The sequence below is a fragment of the Curcuma longa genome, chromosome 11, assembly GCF_044706935.1.
Source record: "Curcuma longa cultivar G26 ecotype Majalengka, Jawa Barat chromosome 11, ITB_CL_G26_1.1, whole genome shotgun sequence".
In the NCBI taxonomy this organism is placed as follows: Eukaryota; Viridiplantae; Streptophyta; class Magnoliopsida; order Zingiberales; family Zingiberaceae; genus Curcuma; species Curcuma longa.
Genome location: NC_133871.1, coordinates 148,638 through 157,018, shown reverse-complemented (window position 1 = coordinate 157,018; position 8,381 = coordinate 148,638). Strand labels below are relative to the sequence as shown.

General features: G+C 37.3%; 1 long non-coding RNA gene across 1 annotated transcript; it reads right to left on the bottom strand.

Moving 5' to 3' along the window:
• Positions 1–626: 626 nt before the first annotated feature.
• LOC141840453 (uncharacterized) lies at positions 627–2,643 on the bottom strand. Its single transcript, XR_012602741.1, has 4 exons — positions 2,549–2,643; positions 2,337–2,467; positions 2,116–2,186; positions 627–1,977 (listed from the first exon to the last, which is right to left on the bottom strand). It is a non-coding gene; the product is annotated as an uncharacterized LOC141840453 (long non-coding RNA).
• Between the last annotated feature and the right edge of the window lie 5,738 nt (positions 2,644–8,381).

The following is an 8,381-nucleotide window of genomic DNA, read 5'->3' as shown; positions in this document are numbered from 1 at the left end:
GTCCATTTGTTCGAACAATCCTAATTTAAGCGTCGGAGTGACCTACCGGGACTTCTTGATGCCAATCTAACCTATTGAGATACAATCAAAGTCCCACATTGGAAATACATGAAAAAAATCATAGATTTATAAGACGAAAGATAACTCTATTGATATAAGGCTTTTTGAATAGAACTTAAAATAAAACCATGAGGGCTTAGGCCTAAAATGGACAATATGTTACGCCCCGGGAGACGGCTTTCCGAGAAATTTCGGCAGCATCTCCCCTGTAACAATGGACTTTCCCTGAATACATACACACATATATGATCCATAACATGCTATGGATTTATATAGATAAGAAATAAATGTGAAGACAAAGTGACCCTCAGGGCCACTAATAACATCACCACACATGCAAATAGTATATCCATCACGAAAAGTCCGTATAAGTAACTCATAACGGAAAATCAAATCTCGAATCAGCGGAAAACAGATACCAAATGGAAAACATGACAAACAGGCTACATAGTCCAATACATGGATAACGTAACAAAAATAAAATCCAAAAAAACGCAAGGTTCGGGACTAGCAGTGCAGCTCTCCAGACGGCATCAACCTGAAACGGATACACGGTAAACGGGGTGAGTTCCAAAAGAAACTCAGCGGGTATCTAGCAGATATGTGTATAAAGCTATCAACAGTAATAACATGCTGTACAGTCTACTGGAAGGTAAATAAGGTAGAAAACTGAATAACAGTAGATCTGTACATACCAGAGTCCGATAAACAATAGTAAGGTGAAAGGAAATCCCCAAACCAACACATAGGTATCCTGTGCATGCATGTCATCCAAGTGCATCAAACAAGTGCAACAATCACAAACAAATGCAATAGTGCAGTATGCACATGATGCAATGCATGTCCTGGTCACCCCTGACGCCAGTCAGACCGGTCACCCCTCTAGCGGCGAGGTCGCGTGGGAATCTAACCCGTCAGATCACTCATCCACAGTGGTGAAGTCGCGTGGGTAGGGCTGTGACCTCTGTGCACTCTGTCGTCACTGCTCCTGCGTGACCGAGTGGACAGGATGTCCTCTAGGTGTACACCTATCCTGGTACCCAAATCATAAGTGGGCGAGCAAGCTCTCATCTCCTGGTCACAATGACAGAGGAGGGATCCCTGTATGCTACCACGCTACGAAACCACTATCCTGGGTGGCCTAGCGGAGCTGCTGTCAGGGCAAGTATGCACCAACCTAAAGGTTTCCACTAACCCATGAGTGGAGTGTGTGTGTAAATCATATACGAGTGACGGGCTCGAACTGTGCTACAACTATAATAGGAGCGACTCGACTAAAATAGGAGCAGGAGCAGATGATCACAAGACATGCAATTACACACACCCTTTGGTTGGTAGCCCGCATGTAACTGACGCCGGACTCAACAACAATGGAATCCCGCACGTCAGTTATGCAATATATGCAAGCATGATGTATGACACTAGTCCATGCAGCATATATCCACATGCATATCCATCAGTATGATCCATGCACCACCTATCCATCTACCAGTCCATGTCATATGCCCCCATAATCAAGAATATATCAGGTCTCATGTCTAGTATAAACACCGATACAGAGTAAGATAAACCAGACTAAAGCATATGAACAGGTATCAGGTGGTGTCAAAATCAATAGGTATCAGATAACAAGCATGGCAAGGTATCATATGATCTCAAGAAATGACTAACTGATATCCACAACATGAATAAGTATACTATACTATCAAATAGCAACACTGTCTGATATCAAAAGCAGATCAAGGTATCAAGTGAAATAAATATGAACCAAAACATGAATTACTGATAGCTAGCAATTACACATATCGTAAAGACCTATCTATAAGGATAAGTCAAGGTACCCGCCTGCCAAGATAAGATGCGTGTAATCGTAGGGAAATCCAATAACCGCAACCAACTAATAGTCGGATCCAAATCCTGCGGTTAAAGTCACTGCCCATAAATACCAGAATATATATAACAACACTAAAAGAAAACCCTGAGTCTAGGGTTAATCCAATCTTTACTAAATTTAATTCCAAGTCCTATCAATATAAATCACTATAAGGAACTCACCTTCAATCGGGTCTAATCAGGATAAACTCCGGCTCGGTTCCGATCCAGAATCACCGCACCCACTAATAAATCTGTTTCCCATAATCAATATTAATCAAAGCTCAGAAAATCCAAACATTTCTCCAAAATCAGTCTATCCTCAAAACAGTTTAATGGTTGCTCCTCATCCATAATCCAGATCTAAGAATCTAAATGAACACATTGTCAGCCTCTACATTTACCTTGGCCTCCCGTTCTTCTTCGAGAAGTCAGGTTTGCTTGAGTTACTAGCGGAGGAGTAAGGTTGAATCCAGAGCTGCGGTGCGAGATTGGCAAAAAGAGAAGCCCACAGTTTCCTGCCAATCACCTTCACCTAATCTGCCAATCAACCCCCATTACACAAAATCTCTAGGAAATACAATCTAAACAGTCCATTGAAACAAAAATTCCTCACCGGTAGAAGGGCTGTTCACCGTAGCTTCTCCGGCGTCCTAGCAATCCGGAGAAAAGAAAACAGTAGCCGACCAACCCAATCAACTTCTCCGATTAAAAATCTGAATCCAGCTCATGAAATCCACAAAACCTATAAACCTAAGCTCAATAATCCTAGAACTCAAGAGATCTAAGCTTACCGGTTAATTCTCCTTCGGATCTGAGATTCCTATCCACTCCAATCGCCGCTGCTGTATCGCACCGTCGGAACCCCCGTCGACGCTCGGTTCCTAGCTCCGGACAGCAGCTCACCGGAGAAGAAGAACAGGAGGACCGTCGGCTTCGGTTCGCGATCGGAAGAAGAAGCGATGAAGGGCGGCTGCGGGCGAGGCGGAGGCTGAAGGGCTCGCGATCGGCGGAGAAGGGCGAACGACCGGTGGTATTCTTCGGTTCGCCGTTTCGCGCTGTGGAGAAGCAGAACTCACGGCGAGATCGCGATCGGGATGAACAGAGCTCGCGATCGGGAGAGGCGGAGCACGCGAGGCTATGTAGCGTTCTTAAAGGATGGTTTTAGCTTATCGGGTTTCAATCCAATAACCCATTAGACTTATTTACCAATAAGCCCAAAAACTTTGTTTAGGAATTAATTAAATTATGCGAATATAATTTATGCCAAGCATTACCTAGTATTACCTAAGTATGCCTTAACTTTAATTATGCATGCATATATAATAATTCAAAAATTAGTCTCCAGGCTGTGGCGAGGCAAAGGCCTTCTTCCCCAAAAGACGCAAAGGCCTTATGAGTTATTGGAGCAACAACCACTTCTAGACAAGACTAATTTAGGAATTAATTATGTTATGCACATATAATTAAACATTAAGCATGACCCAACACTATCTATACACGCTAAACTAAGCATGATCATAAATAGTATATTCAATGCTTATGACAGTAAAGAAATAAAGCATATAATTAAATAGCATAAAAGAAAGCAATAAATATGGAAATAAAATTATTTCCAACTATTATGGCTTCTTCTATCTCCGCCCGCAATTCCTACTATTATCCTGCCTAAAACTTATGTATGAAAAATGCATAATAACTGAAATCAAACACACAGAGCCCTAACCAACGCTCTGATACCACTGATGGGAAAGTTTTGAAAAACTGTTTCGGTAAATTCTTGCTAAACAAAAATTTTTTCGAAACGATCTCAAGTTGCCCAATCGTTGGACTCTTGTGTTTGGTTTACAGGATCCAATATAAAAAACATAATTTAATTTAAAGCGGAAACATTAAATTATACCTCTTCGGATTAAGTACATGTGTTTGTTATTATATCGGGATTAAGAGCATGTACATCTATAGTAACAGAGGTTTGGTTCAATTATATAGTCAGTATAAATCGAACAATCCTCAGATGGTCCTATTCAATACACACTTAGTGTACTAGTATAATTTTATAGTCAAGACAGACTAAGACAAAATTACACTACAACCACTCCGATGGTTTGTCCAATCCATCTTGGTTGTGAATACTGTTTATAATCTATAAGGGACTGATAACATGGTCTTCTGTATGTGACTCCGCACACCATGTTAATCTACAGTATAGATTAAATGGACACTTCAAAATATTGACCAAATGTGATTCTCATTTCAGAATGTTTATTTACATAGCTAGGATTCTAGTATACATCCCAACATTAGTGACATATATTCTACCCCTTACTACTAGGGATGTCGCTATAATGCGATTATTTCATACATTTTTATTATATGCATTGCGACATAGATTAGACATAGACATAAGTCTGTATATTTTTATACTATCATTTTTTCGTCTAGCATTAGTACTAGTAGGAGAATTCATATGCTTTATTGTCATATTTTAATCTCATTCCTAGCTTCCCTTGAATTTGACATTGCCTGAGGCAATATCAAACTAGTGAGTGAGTTTGGCATGTTAGACATTAAAAACTTCTCTTTAGCTGAGGTCCACTTAGATGAGGATGAGGTCTTATCCTAGAGACGAGCGAATTAGCCTCAGCCTGAGCAGGTAACAGGAGCTGAGGAGGATGGCATTGACCTAGCAGACCTTCTTCAGATTTCTCTATCTCCACCTCTTATCACTCTAGAGCAGAGAGTGATCAGACTTGAGGAGGTAGCCTCCAGCATCTAGGCCTCAGTCACTAGTTTACAGCATACCGTGATTAGCTTAGAGGAGTGGAGTTAGGTTAGACACACTGAGATCATGGACATGCTCAAATCTTAGAGCATGGGTCACTCTCCTCCATCTCCCTAATAGACCCTATTAGTTTTTTTCTTTTTTTATTGTATTGAGCTATTGTTTGACTCCAGTTAGTATTGTGTTGACTTTATATCTCTGAGTTTGACTCATTTTTTACTGATATTGATGTAGTCATTACTTATTTCATTTTGGTAAAATTAATAAATTAGGAATGTGCTTAGTAGACTAGAGTTCAATTTTTAAAATTATATTTCTGTTACAAGTCTTTCAAAATTCATAATTTTTTAAATCTATTATTAAATCTACTTTTACTTATGTTTTCAAAAAATTTTAAAATTATTTACTTAATTTTTGAAAACCCTATTTTTAAAAAATATATTTTCAAAATTATGATTTCAAAAGTAAAAGGAAATCTGGATTTAGCCTAGGAACTCTTAGTAGAAAATATGCACCTATAAACTTAGGCTAACTGCATCTCACAAAGCATATTAAGTTTAACTTGCTTATGTATTGTGAAACATAGAATCGTGTGAGATGCATAGGGTAAAAGTCTAAGTTTTAGATACTTATGTCAATGCATCAAAATAAATCTGGACTAAAAATACATACATACATAGATCAGGTTAAGTGTTCCTTCTTAGTAAAAAATTAGCTAGAAACATACACTTAACTTGACTAACTTAGTGAAAATTATTATCTTCTGATAGTCAGCTAGTAACAATGAATTAGACATATGATTAAGGATAAATTTTTAGATGCCTAATTTTTCTTACTTATATTATATAGGCATCATGCTTGGACTCAAATCCAAAATTTTTCCTTACTTGATAGTGTTTTTCAAAATGTTTGAATTTTTTTCTCAAAGTATTTTTTCAAAGTTTTTTTTGTAAAAAAAACAACCTTCAATATTTATTTATGTTTTTGATTATATCAAAGGAGGAGAGAAGAACATAAATTTTTAAAGCCTTAATTCTTAGTCTTTTTCAAGAGAAGTATATTTAAAAATGTTTTTAAAAGTAAAATAATTTTGTAAAATATTTTTATAATTCTTTTAAAATCTAACTAGTTTAAAACTCTAAAGCTCTACTTGAATGGTTCTTAGATTTAAATTGACAAAATGAAAGAATCATGTCAAGTTTAGGAGGAGAAATAAAAATTATTTTTCAAACTATTTTTTAGTATATATTAATTTCAGGGGGAAATATTAAATTTATGGGGAGAATGGTTTTATGACTCGAGATTTTTGTGAAATGACTATTCAAAATAAATTGCTTTTACTTAACTTTAAATTGAGGTTGTCAATAAAAAAGGAGGAGATTATTAATGTAAGGAGCATCAGATAATTGAACCGTTATTTTGATCACAGCAAAAGATTCAAGTTAAGCTTATAGTGTTTGCTAACGACCTAAAATGAGTGTGCAGGAAACATAGAGAAATCTTAGTTATGGTTGGGCAAGGAAGTCCTAGTCTGGAGGATTGAGCAAGGAAGTTCTGATCAAGAAGATTGGCAGGAAGACTTGACATATCAAAGCACCAGGTGAGAAGTCTAGGTGAGTCAGGAAATTAGACGTCTAGCAAAGGAAAGTCCTGGGGTCGAGGGTCAGTTGCTGAGCAAAAGTCCAATTAGGTGTCGAGGACCAGATGGTTGGCAGAGGTAAATTCTTCTGAGAGGAGTGGGTGAAGATGTGTTCTCTGGAAGGGAATAGTAAATGTCGGTTCGACGTAGGATTTCACTGAAAACTTAAAGTCAAGACAAGACAGGTGATAAACTGTCTATTTCATGTTCTATATATTTTACACTGACATTGTAATATAGAAAATGAGGGACCGAAATTTTGGATTCTAGGCACCCCTATCTGGATCTGGGCGACTGGATGGTCCAGGCGTCTAGACGTCAGCCAATCAAGACAGCAAGACAGATGAGGTAGCGAGTTCTCAACGGTTGTGACACCTCAGCTTCCAAACGTCCAGAGATAGATAAGACGCGGCGGAGTCAAAGTTGATCCGACAACCTTCACGTCAGTATCCAGGCGTTCGAAAGGGATACATACGCTCGGAAATGCTGAGTCAGCGTCGAGATCAGATCGATGGGATGGAGAGAAAGGAGTTTTAGGCACCCGGATTAGGCTATATAAGTATAGCTGCAAGGGGAAACCATAACATATCAATTTTGCGCTACCTCGACGTCCATTTTACGCGTGACCGAAGCACTCGAGACGTTGTCGTAAGATCGAAAAGCTACACCGACAAACTTCGCCTACAATTTCATTTCATATTGTTAGTAACATATTTAATTTTCACCCATATTTGTATGTATCTTATTAGGACGGTAAAAGTTTACCGATCATAAATTCAATAAAGGTGAAACTCTCTCTTGAAAGAGGAGAGTTTATTAGTGGATTGTTTATCGTAAACGGTCAAGGACTCTGAGCCTTAGAGTAGCAGCCAATAGCTGTGAACAAAATAAAAATAAACATGTCAAGTTTATTTTCGTTGTGTATTTACGTACTCTGGTTTTACGAAGTTTTTCGCATTCATAAAAAAAGTGATAAATGTATTATTCACCCCCTCTAGCACTCACCTCGATCCTATAATTGGTATTAGAGTCATTCTTTATATAGAGTCATATGGCGCTCTCAAAAAAAAATGAAGGAGGTAGGGGAGGCACGAACCATGAGGATAATGATAAGGGGCTCTTAATGATCATTTGTTTGAGGGGAGAATTGTTGAGATACAATCAAAGTCCCATATTGAAAATACATAGAAAAGATCATGAGTTTATAAAATGAAAGATATCTCTATTGGTATAAGGCCTTTTGGGTAGAGGTCAAAAATAAAATTATGAGAATTTAGGGTCAAAGTGGACAATATCATACTATTATGGAGATATGTGACTTTCATCGCACTATGAAACAATCCCAGGAATAAAATGTGAGGTAGAGGGTATTGGTGTTTGGCAAGCATCAAAGTGTTGCACTCTTTCAACGGTGATGCTTCTAATATTGAGTGTAAAGGGCAATCCGATATTTGAAACTTTCATTAACGTAGAGTTCAGAGAAAGGTCAGTTTGTATTAGGTGTATTGTACTTAATCTTATCTTACATTATAAAATATTATTTTTGTGACTTGAACTCATATCATAAGGTCACACATGATAATTTTATCCTTATGTGAAGGCTACTTCTGATATTGAGTGTCCTGCAAGAAAACACAATGGAGTTAATGAAATAGATAATGAGCACTTGTTAACAATAAAGGAATAATTCATATAAAAGAAAGAAAGAAGAACTAGTCATTGAACAACTAAGATACTGTACTTTTTGACGATAAAGATTTCCCAATGAATTATGGAAGAAAGGGTAGGGACACAAACATTTGGAGAATTATGTAAGTCACAACATAAATACTTTTTATATAAAAAATAATAAATTGATTTTAGGAGGATAATTAAGGGCTTGTTTATCGAACATATGAATAATAAAGAGAATATATTTTTAAAATTAATCATCCCTCCTGTTACTGGGAGGCATTGGAAAACTAATTAATAAGATTATGTTTCACTACCATTTTAATTTCGTCTAAATTTATTTAAATTAAATTG